The following is a 17769-nucleotide window of genomic DNA, read 5'->3' as shown; positions in this document are numbered from 1 at the left end:
GGCCCACTGTAATGTGATTTTGTCTCGATTAAAATGGTGGGAATTGGATCTGAGGTAAAAGGCATGTCAAGAGAGAACAAATGGGAGCGGCGGCACACGAAGGAAGATGAACGACTGTCTAGGAGATGGAGAGATGAGATGGAGGGGAGGAGGTGATGGAGGGAGAGAGAAAAGCGGAGAAAGAGCAGGGTGCTATGGGTCTATATTAATCCATTATGGAGAGGGCTCCTTCCCTCATATCTGTAACCCTCCTCTCCTCCACACATGATGATAGCACTGACCTCCTCGGAAGAGGGGAAGTCATAAGCTGAGAGTAGCCGTACATACTGTACATCCTCCTCCTCATCTTCCTCCTCCTTTTGTTGTGGATTTTCCTCTGCTCTTTCATCTCCTTATTCCGCCCAGCTCTTTTTGCGACAAATGGGTGACTTCTGTATGTCCATGGAGTATATTATTGATATTTTTTTCCACCAAATGTTGTTCAGTTTCACCAACATTTATTAGGTTCTCTCTATGGACAGCTCTTACAAAATAGTGTAGTGGGAGGGGGGTATTTTGTGCATCGCTGTTTATGGAAGTGATAGTTGGAGCACTCCCAAAGCTTGGATGACCATGAAAGTATTCCAGGTGAATCATTAGTAAACAAAGATGAGAAACTGCGTTACAAAATATTCTTTAGTTCTTTAATGAAAAGTGTGAGGTACATGCTTGTATCATAGACTGTATAAAGAAGTGGACGTAGTCACCGTGACGTCACCCATTGGTTTGTGGACTACCTCTTTGAATAGGGATGGGGATCGAGACCCAGTCTTATAAAGGACCCAGTTCCAAATTTCTCAAAACCCGAAAGTCACTAAGGTTCGTGCTTATCGATACTGATATTGAGACTAGCGGGTCCTATAATGTAACGTTATGTCTCAAGAGACGAGTTATGTCATTTAAATCAAATCACTGGTGCACAAACAAACATTGATTGTTTAATAAAGTTTTTCAATTCAATTGAATTGCCTGCCAACTGCCGTTAAACTAAACAAAGAAGAATTGAATTGCCTCACGGCCACATTCGCTTCATTTCTCATTTGGTCAATTGGTTGCTTGCTAGGATGGCTGAACATGCAAAGCGGTTAAAGGCTTGGCTACATTTCAGTAAAGCCAAAGATAATGAGGAAGCGAAATGCCATTTATGTTCTAAGTTAATTTCCTGTAACGTCAATGCTAAAGTGTGCATCAGCTGAATACAGTCGAAGGTAATGCATTTTGGCTTTAAATCGGAACACTACCAACTCCGGCTGCAGTTGCAGGACAATCAACTTCTTCCACCCAAGGTATGCATGGTGCGCGCACCCCAACGTCCCCCAACTAGCAAGTTCCTTGACAATAATAATCCAATTGATAATAATCCAAAAATATGCAATCTCTTAAAAGTGACAGTACAGACATTAACCAACACTTTAGAATGAAAACGAAATACTAAAGACTCAGAGCGTTTGTATTTTTTGTTTTTTTACAATTGACCACACGTTTCTTAACCTTTTTCTGTCTAAACTAAATATAAATGAAATGAAACATTCTATTATTGATGAACATTATCAAAGGCAAACTCAATGTAGACAGATAAGGCTGGCAGTAGCAGCAACGCTGTCTGTGTGGACACCACAAGCGTGCGAGCAGCAGCAGTTCAGAGGTAGCCGTCACGCACAGGTAGAGGTAGGCAGTGTGGCCTGGGCGTGAATATATCATGTACCTACAGACAAGGAAATAAACACAGCCAGCTTGTAGAATTCATGTACTCTGCAATAAACCTTTTTGACAGTGTATCAGCACGCCCAGACTGAACATGGAGACACTGATAACATATACTTCATGTATGTGCAACATTTACACACTTTATGCTGTCCCAGAGTCTATATGACAGTAAACATATGTACTGTCAGGAAAAACATAAGCAGTTCATGCACTGCTGACACTGTATAATATATTTAGTCTGTGTGGGACACATTCCAAATTCCACACAGTCTTTCATGAACAGTCTGTATTAGATCCATCATAAGCCTGGATGAGGCCATCTGTATGCAGAAAATCCATGCAAAAAAAAGTGCTGAGATGATATCATGTGAGGTACTGAACTGAAAGAAGGGGCTAGTTTTTTGGTATAGAAGGCGCATTTCGAAATAGGGCTCAGTTTGAGTTGGCTGACAAAGTTTAAGAACACACAGTAAACACGTAAACTGTAGTGACAATTAGTCTGTAACTATGGCCATTGTCTTTGGCTGTGTTTATGCTGACAATAGCACTGCATAGCACAGCGTCTGCTGCAAGACTGCAATGTTGGTGCAGCATGAGGGCTTGTTCACCTGGTTTTAATCTTCGTGGCAATAGCAGTCCAACATCTTCTGATAACTCACTATGCACATTCCAGGTACCTTGTAACGTACTGTGGTAATTCTACTTTTTAATTGACAATTGTCGAGATGAAAGAGTTGAAAGTGCAGCAATGAAATTATTGCTGCAGTGATAACAGAGTTATAAAATTCTCCTGCGAAGTATAAACTGCTCTGCAGTGTTTGGGTGTCTAAAAAGCCCTCAAGCTGGTCTTCTTAATCTATTACCTATTTCATCTTCATACTGCTATCGTTAGCAACACACCCACACCAACTCAAACCCTGGCGTTTTTAGGTCCCAGTGCTATTGTCAGTCTGACCACGGCCTTAAAGTATTAGCCAACTTTGCAGTTTGGACAAAATCCAATGATAAAGATTGGTATAGTGTGTATTTTTAATGCATTGATACTAAAATGCATCAACTCTCTCTTTTTGAGAAAAACAGACAACACAGATAACAGCAAAAACTGATACCCCGTTCAATTTTTCCACCAAATTGCACTTCAAGCAATAGAACAACTGACACAAAGATACCGTTTTCTAAATTGTGATCTGTACCTTGATATCTTATCAGCATGTAGTAAAATGCATTGTAACACAAGGTGTATTGCAATAAGAATATGATATGATCTGCCAGACAACCTGTGAGGGTACAAATGCAATCTGTGCTGTGTATTTGTAAAAAACTATCGCCCATGTTGTAGAAACTACTCACTCAGAAGTTTGCCATCTACTCACCTTTTGGTGATTTGCAAGGCTATACTGTAATGCCTCTGCAAACAGAGAAAAATATACAGCTGAAACAGTGATGAAAATGATTGTCGCAATTGTTTCTTATTTATTTATTTTATATATATATATATATATATAAACATGAAATTGTCATTTTGTTGTGACCCTGTGTGTTTATTTCTTTATTATTAAAAATAAAATAATTTACTTAATAATTTCACACCTACAGCTTGGTTACATATTGCACATGAGAAATGTTATTAGATGTAGAAGGAGTGGATTTAACACTTGCTGTAAGCATCCACTACTGCTTAACTCGCTTGTCTGTTTTACAATGCATACACTATGGGAAAAATGGCAAGTTAACACTTACAGCGGCAAAGTCATATTTCATTTGATAAAGGCTAGACATGCTGTAATCATGGTATGAAGCATGATCAGTGATCAATGATGAGTGGCTGTGGAGAACCAGCCTGCACTGCAGAGGGCTCCCTTGGGTGAGTCTGGGCAGAGAAAAGTGATCTGTGATGAATCTCTTGTTAAAAGGTCAATACAAAATATCAGCTGGCCAGATTGCTTGCATTGATTTGAACTAGAATGTTTTGGAGACAGACATTTGGCAGCGGCCAGAGAACAGCACTGGTGGTAAAATGCTCTGTTGAAAGGCCACCCTGACAGTGATAAAGATTTCTAAAAGCAAAACAGCAGCAAATTAATCTTTCTGAGGGAAGAAGAACCTTTCCTTACATGGTGGTAAAATGGTGTAAATCCTGTGGAGTAAACTCAAGGGAACCAGTAGGACTTGTGTTTTGACTTGCACCAGGTCAGTACTTCATGGACACAGACTTGTCAGTTTTCTGCCTTACCAGTGACTCATTAGCCACAAAAAGTGACCAACATGGGACTCCTCTTACCCCAAGTTACAGGTACTATATGTCTAGAGTCCGGCCAAAAAAACTGAAACCCTAGAGGCAACATTTATCACTAGAATATGTTCAGCACCAGATTTGTATCCAGATTAATTCTAATTGTTATATATCGGTCGATTGATGCATTTGAATCTAATAATTTAAATTAACAGAGAAAAAAAAGTTTTTATATGGAAGTCCACTGCCAATGCTAATGCTGCTAGTGTAAATCAGAATAACAGCTCTGCTTTTAACCAGGACCAAGAGGTAAAATCATATCACACCTGTTTTAGCCTCTTTACATTGGCATGATTACTTTTAAGGCTCTTCATGGCCTGGCTCCAGATTATATTTTAGACTTTTTAATCCTTTATAAACCTTTACGTAGTTTGAGATCTTCGGGCAGGGGTCTCCTGTCTCTTCCTGAGTCCAGGATGAAAACTAAGGGGGACAGCTTTTGCCATCAGGGCCCCGAGGCTCTGGAACAACTTGCCCGAAGAAATTAGGTTATCTGAGTCAGTGTCTTCGTTTAAGTCTCTTCTCAAAATGCATTTTTATTTGAAAGCATATCCTGATCTTACCTGAACTGTCTGTTTATTTTATTGGTTTTATGTATTTTATCATTCACTGTGGTATTTTATTTCTCTCTCTGTGAAGAACTTTGTACTTTGTTTTGATAAGTGCTCTATAAATAGTTTTATTATTATTATTATTATTATTATTATTATAACAAGTCGCCTATCGTAATACACCATTCAGCTCAAAATGTAATGTTACGTACCACAAGGTTACATACTGTATAGTGTATGTATGCAGTGCATTACACAAATGAATAGTATATCCCATTTAAAAACACTCTGCTCTCACAAGTGATGACTAATATTGTCATGACTTGAGCAGGTCCCAGTAGATGTCTCCTGCAAGTTAAAATGTACACCCTTGCATTACCATTACATATTTATATAGGTTCTGATATACAGTAGGTGTGTATATGTCTGTGCATGCATTAGGGCATGTGGGAAAAGATGTAAGAGCATATGAGAAAAGAGCAAGAGGCTAGAGAGTTGGAAAATGGGTATGAATCAATGCTGACCCCTGGACCACAGAGCGACTGATGAAATTACCCTGCCGCTGAATATTGTTTTGAATAGAGCCAACTGTGAGATGCCTTCTAGACACACATGGCTGGACTACATGCAATCACACACACCTTCAGTGTCACTTATGGTGCACACTCATGAAAGAAAATGCCCATTCTCACATGGGTAGAGAGGGAAAATGTGGAGATTGGAGGAAAAAAAAACATGAAAGTGGGAATTGTGGGGTGGAGAGAGAAATTGAAAAAGGAATAATTGAAAGGGTAAGAAGGGGGTAAAAGACAGAGGCAGGCACCTGAAGAGGTAAAGAGAGAGGAAAGAGATATGTATGTGAAGAAGAAAAATGAAACAGACATCCAAAATGAAAAGAGAGGCAAGGACAAGCAGTGAAAAGGGTGAAACAGAGTGCAGCTTATTTGAATGGCTCTCAGATTCAAGTCTTTGACTCTCTTTTCCCTTATTCCGCTTTGACTGTGCCTGAGCCTACTAATGTATTGATCTGGAACAGGGACTGACTGAAAAGAAATGAAGTCATTTGAAGTTTAGTCTGACTTACTATCGCTCTCGAAAGACCAGAGTTAGACATGATAGCTGCAACTTAGTAGTTCTGTCCCACTCTGTGTCTCTTTGGCACGCTCTAAATGTACCTATTTTTACTTTATTCTTTTCTTTCCCTCTCCCAGTGCTCTGTATGTTTTAGCCAAATTTGTCATTTCATTACTATTTCTGATATCCAGTGATCTGAGATCTGACATTATGAGACCACACCTCTGGGCATTCTGTTTTGGCCTGAAAATGTCCATTACAAGTCTCCTGTGGCTGTATTTCTTTTCAATCTGCAGGCTTTTTGCATTTTCTTACTCCATCTTTCCAGGGCTTGTGTGTTGTTCTGCATTCATAGGACGTCAAGTTCTGTTCACAATGAGAGACTGATCGGTCATCAGATTACCTAACAAGCTAAATTTAGTAACGTCAACAGATGCTAATCTGCTTGTTGGTTACAAATGACACATGTAACATAACACAACAAATCTCTCCACAGAAGGCTTTAGTGAAAGGCGAAAGACCTTGTTACATTTGTTGATTAGTTTGGAGCTAAAACAATTAGTCGATTTATAGTAGATTGATAGAAAAATCAATAAGCAGCTATTTTGTGAATAGATTAATTGTTTCAAACATAATTCTTTATTTGAGCTTCTTCACAAATGTTTGATTTGTCATATATAAAAGCAAACTAAATGTCTTTGGGTTGTAGACTGTTGATCAGACAAAACAATTTGAATATGTCACCTAAGGCTTTGGGAAATTTTTTTCGCTATTTTCTATTATTCAAGATAATAATCTGCATGGTTTGGCCTTCAGCAGCAAAATTCTCCAACTTGAATACTAAACATTATTTCAAATCTGTAAAACACTGTTACAAGCAAGTGCTCCTTAAGTATTCAAATCAAATTAGTTTAATCCTGTTAAATGCAACCAGTTACAACTCAGGCAGTTATGCTTAAAGCTTCACTGGGCAACATTTTCACATTCTTCTTAACAGGCTGAATCATAAATTAAAGCTCAAAAACTTTGTTTATATTGGCCACATGACATTCTGACAAAGATGACAAACACTTCCTGATGGTTTTTTCCCCCCTGAGCAGCCACATAAGAAAAGCCAAGTAAAAAAATTCTCATCTCAACGATTCCCGAGTTACGTGTTTTTTCCACATTTCAGAATTTCACTTCTAAAGGCCTCCTGCTTTAGCTCTACCTAAATGTGTACAGCATTGCAGGAATCATTGGGCAACACCTACATTTGATTACCATGCTGTTTTTCCAGTATTTGCGGCCAATTTTGGACACAATATCTGTAATCATGTCACAGTAATTGCATTACATGTAATCCTCAACGTAAGATCTATGCAATCTGGTGCTCTGCAGCCTTGCCTGCCTTCCTGGCTGCCTGGGGACGAGAACACTCACAGTGTTGTCGGGGCATTAAGAGAACATTACAGAGACAATGGGAACCATGACAGGGTATCAGTATTGCGTGTTTTGATTCTATCATTGTGAACAATGAAGCATTTCCCCCCCGAGGCTCAGTGGTAAGATACTATGAGAAACAGCAGGACTAATGCTGAGAACGTCCCTGGAGGATGTGGAAGATGAGGAACATGTCAGTCTGTGCATGAAGACGTTTTTGTTCAATAGCACAATTGCACACACATACACACAAACAATACACTTCCTTGACAAGTGGGAACCATGAATGAAATCATTTCATTCCCTGTCAAATCCCCACATGAACACACACACCAAACATGTTCATACATCAAAAGTCACGTGTCTGAAAGACGAAGCATGCTTCTTAGCAAATACATTCAAACACACACTTTTTTGTCATTTTTTTTGTCTTTCCAGATGGTCATTACATCAGTTTATACTGCAAAAAATCCATCTTATCGATAGCTTAATTAAGTTCTAAAGATCTTTTCTTAAGGGAAGAAATATGCCAGTGCAATGAAATCTTCCTGTGTTTACAATCAAAATCAACTTGTTTTAAGAATTTTCCACTTTTTAAACTTGAAAGACTAAGGCAGGTCGCAGCACTAGAATCACAAAAAATTAAACTTACTATTTCAAAATACCTGAAACAAGGTGATTTGCATTAGAAAAAGTAGAAATTTTCTTACTGCACTGAGACTTTTCCCCTTGTTTTGAGAAAATTAGACTAAGGGCAGACAAAAATGACTTGATAAAAAGGAGATTTTTGCAGTGTAGATGATCATAGGCCCTGCTATGACTTGGCCTGAGAGGTAAACTACACGTTGAACTCCGACAGTCTTCCATGACCTGCATGACGAGCAAATGTGATCGGGCAGGAATGTCAACAACCTGGCGTTATATACATTGTCAATCTGGGTGAAAAGGCAAAAAGATTTCACAAGCTAGTTTTTTGTTCCGACCTTGTGTGGCATCTTAGATGCAGAGTCGGTTGTTTTCCCTTATGACACTTAACATGGGAAACTATGATAAATTGTCATACCTGTCATTCATTTAATTCCTGTCACCCAACGTCTGTTGGATCGGTACATTTTCTGGCTGATATCATGTAGTCTTAAATCAGAATTTTTATTACCCTCATGTATTTACATGTATCCGGCATCCCTTCATCCTTTTCACTGCAGATACTATGAACACTACCACTTTCTCTCGTTCCTCTTCTTCCCTGTGTGTCTCTTACTGGCAGGAGATAAAGTGAAAGTGACACTTGTGTGGGTAAGATGATATTTATGTAGTGCACGGAGGTCATTTGTTAAAAGAAAAATGGCTTATTACCGGCCATGCATGATGAAACAAAGGATGTATTCTCTCCTCAGGTTCTCTCTTTGCAGCCATCATCTCCCATGTAAAACAAGTGGGATTCTCTCCTCTTTCTCTTCCCCACTTACTAAATCTATACATTTTTTCCTCACTCTCACCTCCCTCACCCTCCTTCTTCTTCTCTCCCACTCAGGGCTGATTAACTCAGGACAAATTACAGCCTTGTATCTATTAGTGCCGTCCAGGTGTTCTGGCCTATTGAGCGATCAGAACTAAAAAGGTCTGCAAAATACACCCTGCTGCCAAGCCCCTTAGATTTAGATGAAGTCTCTTTATGCACCACAGGACAAAGGGACATGACAGTTTGGAGATTACATCATTTTGGTTTTGCACCAGCTATCTGCTCTGCAGTCAGATTGGGTAGCAGATTTACGATCTATTCACATTATTCTAACTGGCTGCTCTCTCTGTCCTTCTGAAATAAATGATTGTACACAGGGAGTTGATTTAATTTGTGCCATGCTGAGTCCCCAGTCAAATTAAACGGAGTGTTTACTAGGGATAAATGCAAAATGGCCACTACATAAAAGACCTACAAACTGTTGGAGCTCTGGCAGCAAATGAATGCAAAGAGGAACAGTGTGAACTCCACGCTCACTCAGCTGGGGATTTGTTGGGACAGAACGCGCAATTATTTTCCCTCTTTTTGATAAAGAACGCTATCAGATATGGCGTCACCTCCAGGCTACATATGGAAGCTCTAACAAAGACTCTGTGGGATTTTTACCATTGTCTGATGTGCTGATTCGGTCCTACTCGTCTCAAGAAGTCCTCTAATTTAAACAACAAAATATGTTGTTTTTAATTGCCTTGAACGACACATAAGCATTTTCTGATCTGACGCCACTATCAGCAGGATATCATATTGTCAGTGCCTTTCACAACCGTTCACTCACCAACCAAAAACTTTTTTTCACACCATTTCCTTCTCTACTTACTTGGGACAAGAGTCATAGTATGGGTGGCTGATGTCTCCGCTCCTTTGGTTGGTCACTTTGAAAACTGACCATGACCTTTGATTGGCTGTTTGGTTTGATCACTGACAGAGTTGAAGACAGGCAGTTGCTAGCACTGACCTTAACTAACTTATGCACTGGGTCTACACTTTTTCATAGCAATTGTAAACTACGTGGATCATAATTGCCACTGCTGTCGACACACAGTGTTAGGGGCATTGTAGAGGTGGTGGCTGTTCATCACTTTACCTGTTTTTTTTTAATCTTCTTTTTGATGATTCTGCCGCCAAAAACTGTGAATGTTGGAAATGACCAATCAAAGAAGCAGACACATCAGCCACTGTCACTCGTCACAGCTTGCGTAACCGCATTTATGCACGCGGAGCATAGAGTAATAGAGTAGTTTATTGGGAAATTCAACTGAGAAAACCATTTACAGATAAACTAACTATATAGGAAATGTCCGTTTTGGCTAATCCAGTTAATTACATACTGGGAAAATCTGGTATTTCATCGCACTGATGCAATGATAATACAACCACAGATAAGGTGCAATAAACAATATAGAGACTAAACTAATTAAATGAGCTACTCAAATGGGTTTCTAATATATATATATATATATATATATAAATAATTTGATGAGAGAGAGACAGGTTCATTAATGTTGTCATATGAGCTAATGAACACATACCAGACAGAAAACAAAGTATAAAATCCAATTATGTGGAAGATGTTTTATTAAGTGCAATCAAACAGAATCACACACCCAAAAGAACACACACGCCTACCACACAAAACCTTCAATGTAACGGCTTAGGTTTACATTTCTCAAAACACACAGACACAAACACATTGCATTCATGCGCATGAATGCATCTACAAAGCCAGGGCCGCTGGTCCTTCATTACTTATTAATGCTTTCAGACAACCTTCGTAACTGAAGAGCTATTTCGGGGGGCAGAATGATCTTCGAATCATCTGCCAGCGAGCCAATCTTTCCCCGTGCTCATCACTCTCCCGCCTGACTCTCATCACTTTTTCTTCTCCTGCTCATCACTCCTTTTCTGAGAGCAGGAGGCTTGCTACGGCCAGGGCATGACAGGTTGGAGGGTGTGCGTATGTGTGTGTGTTTAAGAGAGAGACAGAAAGAGACAATACGGTGCATCATGCAGTTAGATAATGCCAGGTCATGCTTGTCTGACACTGTGTAGTCAAATGGCACCCTCTATAGGCCATTGAGCAAACTACATCCTGCTTCAAAGGGTCAAAAAGGTCAAAGAGGAAAACATTAAAACCCCAAACATCATGTCTTCAAGTTATTTTGTTGCTATTCCTGCAATTCTGCCAGTACTGAGAGACTGCTAGCGGTCATAATGGTCTACATTTCTGGCCCTTTTCATCCCACAGAGAAATATTTATCATGTAAGTACAGATTTATTTTGGAGAAGATGAGGCCAAAAATATGCTGCAGTCTTTCAGCAGCGTCCGCTGTGGAGCAATAAAGTTGTCCCATGCTTATACTGTTCTATGCCACTGTACAGCAGAGTCAGTCATTATTCAGTCAAATCAGTTTCATAATAGCACAAACAGTCCTTACGGGAAAGATTTTCAGGGTTTCTTGCCAGCACTGACTGAACTTCTCAGAGATGATCTACCTTATGACTGACCGCTGAAAATGAAACAAGAGGCAACGGAAGTGGATGAGGGAGATGCGAAAGTGCATTCTCAAGGCAAAGGAGCAGGAAGACAAGGTGCAGCAGTGATAGAGGATTACAGTAAAGATATATGCAACTGGGAGCGAGAAACAGACCAAGAGAAAAATGATATGAAATAATGATAAAGAAGAAAAATATAAACAAACATAAGTTTGGCTGCAGGGTATCTGCACATTTTTAAGTGTAAATTTTATGACTTAAGACCTTTTTAATACCTGTAAAAGGAAAAAACATAATACCTTTACTGCGGCAAAAGAAATCGACAAACTAGACTACAGTATATGCCATTAGAGTTTTGTTGAATTTGAATAATTGAAATATTCAGTGCACATTAGCTAACATAACTACCTTCTCATTAATGAAAATAAAATTTTATGGCGATAGTCTGATGAATGGTAGCAGGACCTGAAGGCTTTGTCAGAGCGCAGAGCGGACATATTCACAATTTTGCAATAGACAAATCATCTCTAGTACGTACAGCCAAACTAGCAGTAGCAGCCAACGACTCGATGGGCATAGTACTTTTTCGAGTGCTACCATAGCACTTGAGCTTTTCAGATTTCACGTGAGAATTCGTGCTTTACAAGCCCTTTTCCCAAGTTTGAATGTTTTGCCACGGAGTTCACATCACGCATCATATGAATCGCTGGATGGTTTCAGCCAGCCACGATATTTGTCGTCCTCCGAACACTTCTCAGTGAATTAGCATTTGCCCTTGGCTGAGCCTGCATTGCTTCCTGACATTATCAACCTAATTGATGCAACTGAGCAATCAGCTGGCACACCTGGTGTTTATGAGCTGTTGTTTCCTGACACCTCTACCTGCTCCTGATGATGGGTTTCAAGGAAAACTGAAAGCTTGAAACAGCAAATATGCCTCTTGTTTAGAGTAATTCTGCTCTTACACTCTAAATATTAATGAATCTCCTGAATATAAAACTGCTTGTCATAAACAAGACATTCTTTTGTGTAGTACATCTTTTTATTTATTTTTCTATACTGTGATAAACAGCATTTTCCTTTTTTATGATTTGATGATCATTTCTCACTTCCATCACTATTATTAAGTTTAAGTTGCTTCATTCCAAGTTCTGTATCATACTTTTTTTATGTATTCATTGTATGTATTATTTGCTTTGCTGATCATGGATCGGGTTCAAATAAGTATGTGACGTAAGTATGTGACGTAAGTCTCCCATGTAACTTAAAACCTTAAATAAGTTATCGTTGACTTTTGATTTCACACATGACACGAACCCCGGTCTTCTTGGAGAAAGTCCTGTGTTTGTTTGACCCACCCCGACCTCGGACTTTCTCACTCGTTATACTACGTCTTCTGACTCCTAAAAGCTTTCTGGCAGCCCGCTGTGTTTCATACAGACGCTGAGACGCCGAAGGGCGTGACAAAACGTCGGTATTTGACAACCTGAGAATGAGAACAGGCTGGAATGTGTGTGTCATGCATGAGAGAACGCTGTTTCTTTCAGTTCCTGTCAATGCTCCCTGCAGGTTTCACTGCACCTCTGCTATTTCACTTCAAATACACACTGAATTTAACACTCCCATTTCTCTCTCACACACACACGCTCATAACTGTCGAGCTGCCTACCTACTGACTCTTTTACGAGTTTAGTTCTGCTGCAAAAAACAAAAATACCAATGAGCGTGTGATCCCACCCCATCCATCTTCAGTTCTTTTTTCGCTCCTTTGATTTGTGAAATAGTTTACCTAGGTTTGAAATATAGAATAAAGTAGTATAGTAAGACCATAGTTGTATTTGTTGTTGTCTTGTTGTGATTAACGGTCTAGCTCTAATCTAGTGTAATCAGCTGCGCCAATATATTGGTCGATATTAGCTTATTGCTGATATATCAGTATCAGCGTATATATATATATCGGACGATAAGTAACAAGAAATTACTGTACAGAAATACCAAAGATCATAGGCAATTTAGAAACAGTATAGTTTGCATAGTTTGTCCACTAGAGAGAACTGATGAGTTTATTGTTCAACTATAAAGTGTTCCACAGTATATATTATGGTCACAATTCTTGGAAAAAAATCATGATGGATCCTTATCCAGAAATGCTTGTTTATGTTTAGGGCTGCCCATAAAAGTTGACTAAACAGTTAGTCTTAGTCGACCAGGTTTTCATTAGTCGGGTAGTCGCAAAAAAAAAAACACCTTCAAATTGCATTAGGTAGCTGCGATGAACATATTAGTGTTCATCATTTGTTGCAACACGGACATTTTCTCTTGTAACACAGGAAGTCACTTACCGGCACACTGCTGCTGTAAGAGGCCAGAGCACCATTCGAAGCAAAATTATTTTAATATATTCAAGTTAATCAATTCAAGCTTGAATACAACTCAAGTCAAAAGAAGTCAAAACTGAAGAATTTGCAGATAAACACTGGAGGCAAGGCATAAAGTACAGTCCATCTCCACACTTGTGATAAAGTAAAGAGAAATAACTGATTTTCTGGAAGATGCAGATCAGGTGGCACTGACAGCTTGTCATGCCATCCTCTTGCTTGTAAATAACAAATAAGAAAAAACATAAAGGTGTCACTGTAGGAAGTGCGTATTAAAGCTGAACCAAGAGAACCAGCTTTGTAACAGTTAATGCACAGAAAATGTTGTTGTTGCACAGGTATTCTCTCATGTGAGATACATTGTACACATCGTAAATCTGGCATCTAAGAAAACTCTACAGGTAACTAAAGACAGTGTGCTAGTGCAGCCGAAGCTCAGGACTGTCTGAAATCCCCTCGGGTAAGTAACAAAGCTCAGGCTGTCTCCACCTGCTTCTTTGGGTGCAACAGCCTGCCGTGTTCACTGCCCTGCAGAAAGAACATAAGGGTTGAAGTACTGATCACCCTGTCTGAATCAGCCATGATTCTCATCAAATGAAGTGGCAACTACACTCCTCTATGAGGAAGAAAGCCCGCCATCTTCATGATTTCCCCAATCCAGAACAAACTATAGGAGCACTCCCAGCTACATGACCAAGACCTACCAGTGATTTCTGAGATGAAAGACAAGACTGTGATGGCCAAGAAACAGATCTTCCAGACCTTTTCTTCTACTTCTTTTTGTCCCATTATACAGAGAACAGTCTTTGCTTAATAGTAATGATGACGTTGCTGAGGATAGAAGCACAGGTGGTCAGGCTTAAAAATAAGGCCAAAAGCGAAAATAAGTTATTCTTAAGATTAATCATTTGCACCACAAATAACCACCTCTTAGACAAAACTTATTTACTCTCTTTTTCCTTTGAAAGGTTGTGTTTATTGTCATGTATGGAAAAGTCCCAGTGGAAAAGTTGGAGCCAAAAAGGCAGTGAACATATTGCTTTAGAATATGTTAACTCTGCAGCAAAGAATTTATATATGGTATACAATAAACTGTTTGAAAGTATTAAGTTAAATTATTTTCTTCTATCTGCTGAGAAACATCCAGTACATTATAATAAATGACATTGCAAATAGTATGCGAAGGAGCTCATTTGAATTTTTCTCTCGCTTAACTGCATCGTGCTGATTTATTGTTTACAGGATTTTTTTCTTGCAACTGAAGGGAACTTTTTATGCTCCATTGAATCACATCACATCATTCCACATTATGCCGCATCACACATTGAAACTAGGCAATATCAAACCACAGCAGCCTAAAATATATCATTCATGAATTGGACCGTTGATCATATATTGAGATGTGTATCATATCACTCTAGAGGGAAAGATACTCCTCTGCAATCTGTAATAATAAAAAGGCAACAGGTTCTAGGCAGAGTGCCATCACTGTGTGAGGCCTGCAGTTCAAACACACACAAACATACACCAAACTCTCCCCATCATGTATTTAGTCCTAAATATAAAACAAGTACATCAGCATAGAAGCTGTCCTGATAAGAATTGTCCAATCATAGCTTAGCAACCGTGACTAGGCACAGAAGACTTGTGTAGATGTGACTGTGTAGATTTGGGATGTGTCCGAAAGGACTCCCTATTTAATATATAGTGTTTGCCATTTTATTTGAGTATCCGAATTCTGAGTGTGTAAGTGCATCCACAATATGGTGCCTTCAAAAATTCCACAATGGAACAAACAAAGTAGTGTCCATGGCAGGGACGCGACTTTCTAACAATCCCACAATGCAATGTGCCGAATTTTATAGATGCGAAAATTCCATTTGAGCGACTGAACAGCCCTCAGTGATGACGCAAAATGATGATGGTAAGTAAGAGTCTGAAATCTGAATTTACTGCTCACTATTGAGTAAACTATTGAGTGTCCATTACATAGGGACTAGTAAATGAGTGAACAAGGCAGTGATTTCGGACACAGCCTTAGATTTCTCAGTGTACATGTGGCTGTTGTAAAGCAGCTGTTGTGGTGTCTTTTTTTAGCCTTTCCAAAACCAAAAACACAAGAGCAAAAGTGTAAGGAATGGATTAAACAGTATGTTTGTCTGCTCTAACGGAAGCTGCAATTGTTAGCATGTCTGGTAAAATTAGCATACGACACACAGAACTAACCAAGCCTTACTTCCAAGTCCAAAGAGCACATCATTAACTTCCTACATTAGTTTGTGGTCAGGTTATGTTATAAAAGGGGGGGCCCTGGTAGCTCACCTGGTAGACTCACCTGGTAGAGTCCTTAACACAGCTCTCCAGGCTCGATTCCAGCCCAAGCACTTTGCTGCATGCCAACCCCCCCCTTCCTGTCTCTCTTCAGCACAAAAAAAAGCATCAAAAAACAAAACAAAAGAAAAAGCCCTGTTAGCAGCTCTATCCTGCTCTTTATTTGATTTGGTGAAGTTTGCACTCCAGCAACCCAAGCAAATCTTACAAGACACCGTTAGGTTTAGTCCTCTTTTTTTCTTGTAAGATTAAAAGTGACAGTACAAACAAGTATGTAAGCTAAGCAGCCAAACAAGATTAGAAATAACAGTCAAGAGCTTACATTTTTCCTTACTATAACTATAATACTAGGACAAAGTAGCTCTACACTGCAATACAAAAACACTGTTGTTTCTTTATTTACATGCATTCTACATGGATCATCAATGGATGAGGATGCTGACCTTTATGATTGGGATCTGTTAGCTTTAGCCTCAGTCTTTTAGCATGATATCATGTATGTAGACATCAAGTGAATATCTAAGAAACTTTTACAACCCCCCCCCCCCTTTTAAACGAGTCAGCTGGAAATAGTAAAAAGTCAGCTGGAGACAGCGGTATGGCGCTAATGTTAGCTAAATTAGCTAGGTCGCGACAGCTGACAAAATCTGCCAGCAACTGTTAAAATTTCAGCCTGCAAAGTTGACAGTCGCCAGCTGGAAATAAGAATACTGATTTTTTTTTACTTTTGAGTGAAATCAAGGAAATTGCTAATAATTTCAAGAGGTAAATGTGTCACCATTAGCTTTGTAACCTGCATATTTACTGTGCTAGAATGAAAAGCTTGACAGGCATAGCAACAGTAACTAAGGGGAGGCGGGGCACAAAGACTTGTCAATTACAGTAAAACAGAAGCTAGTGGGCCTCATTAACATCTATTGTGATATTAATCTACCACCACTCTAATCAAGTAAGAATTAATTGTGATTTATTGTAGTTTTCTGTTTCAAGTGTCTAAGCCTAGTGTGTTTGAAGTGAGAACCATTTCACACCAAAGTCAAATGACCAAGATTTAACCACAACATACACTGTGTCAACATAGTCAGTTCATAAAAGTCAGAAGAACTCAATGATTTAAAAGCTCTGCAGCAGAAAACTAACAAGTCTAGGAAGAGATCACAATACTTTTGCCTGTAAGAGTCCGATTAGTGAGGAATAAACTTACAAAGTCAGTTTGGTATTGAAGTTTGAACTTGGGTGAACCGGTTGGAAACTATCACCTGCTTCCCTCTCACAGTGCCACTCATGAGCAGTCACAATCAATTTACAACTAGGCCCTCAGCACTTCTGCTAGCTGTCAGTGTGATACAAGAGGTATGAGAGCAGTGCTGGCAACATGTCGCTTTCCTCTTTCTTCATCCCTCTCTCCCTCTTGACTTCTTCCCTATCAAACCCGATTCATGGGAAATTGCTCATTCCAGGGTTACCTATTGAAGCCTGTGATTAGCAAGCGATTAGGCCTCCAGTCAGACAGAGAGAAAGAGACAAGGGCAAAGAAACAGAGAGATAGAAACACTACAGAGAATGCTGCTGAATGCCTGCCTATGGCTCTTTTTAGTCACTTTCTATACAATAACACTCTCGTAGCTGTATGAGGGCAAGACATCTGAGATGTAGCATTGCTCGCTACAAGGCAACTTCACAGCCAGATCTAAAAGGGCACTGCAGGGTGACAATAAAAACAGAGCAAGAGAGAGAGCTGTGCTGGGAAAGAGAGAGAACAAAATGAAAAACAACAGGGAGGCCCTCAAAAGACAGGGACAAAAGAGCTTTCCCCCCGCTGCCTGCTCTTCGGACATGACTAATAAATCACCTTCACACCATCAATCTCAAGGCATCAAGTGCGAGACTCACACGATCGATTCAGATGCCTTCGCACCTGAGGAAAAACTGGGAGTAGATACACAAACCGGCTCTGTC

The 17769-nt window shown here is 39.5% G+C and overlaps 1 long non-coding RNA gene across 1 annotated transcript in view; it reads right to left on the bottom strand.

Annotated features, from left to right (window-relative positions):
* Positions 1 to 715: 715 nt before the first annotated feature.
* Positions 716 to 17769, bottom strand: part of LOC122865054 — a 33637-nt gene continuing 16583 nt past the window's right edge. The window contains exon 3 of the long non-coding RNA XR_006375377.1: positions 716 to 1744. This is a non-coding gene — a long non-coding RNA (uncharacterized LOC122865054). The remainder of the gene's footprint in view (positions 1745 to 17769) is intronic.

This window comes from Siniperca chuatsi, linkage group LG17 (genome assembly GCF_020085105.1).
Source record: "Siniperca chuatsi isolate FFG_IHB_CAS linkage group LG17, ASM2008510v1, whole genome shotgun sequence".
NCBI classification, from domain to species: Eukaryota; Metazoa; Chordata; class Actinopteri; order Centrarchiformes; family Sinipercidae; genus Siniperca; species Siniperca chuatsi.
Note: the sequence above shows the minus strand (reverse complement) of the source record. Positions and strands in the feature narration are given on the sequence as shown.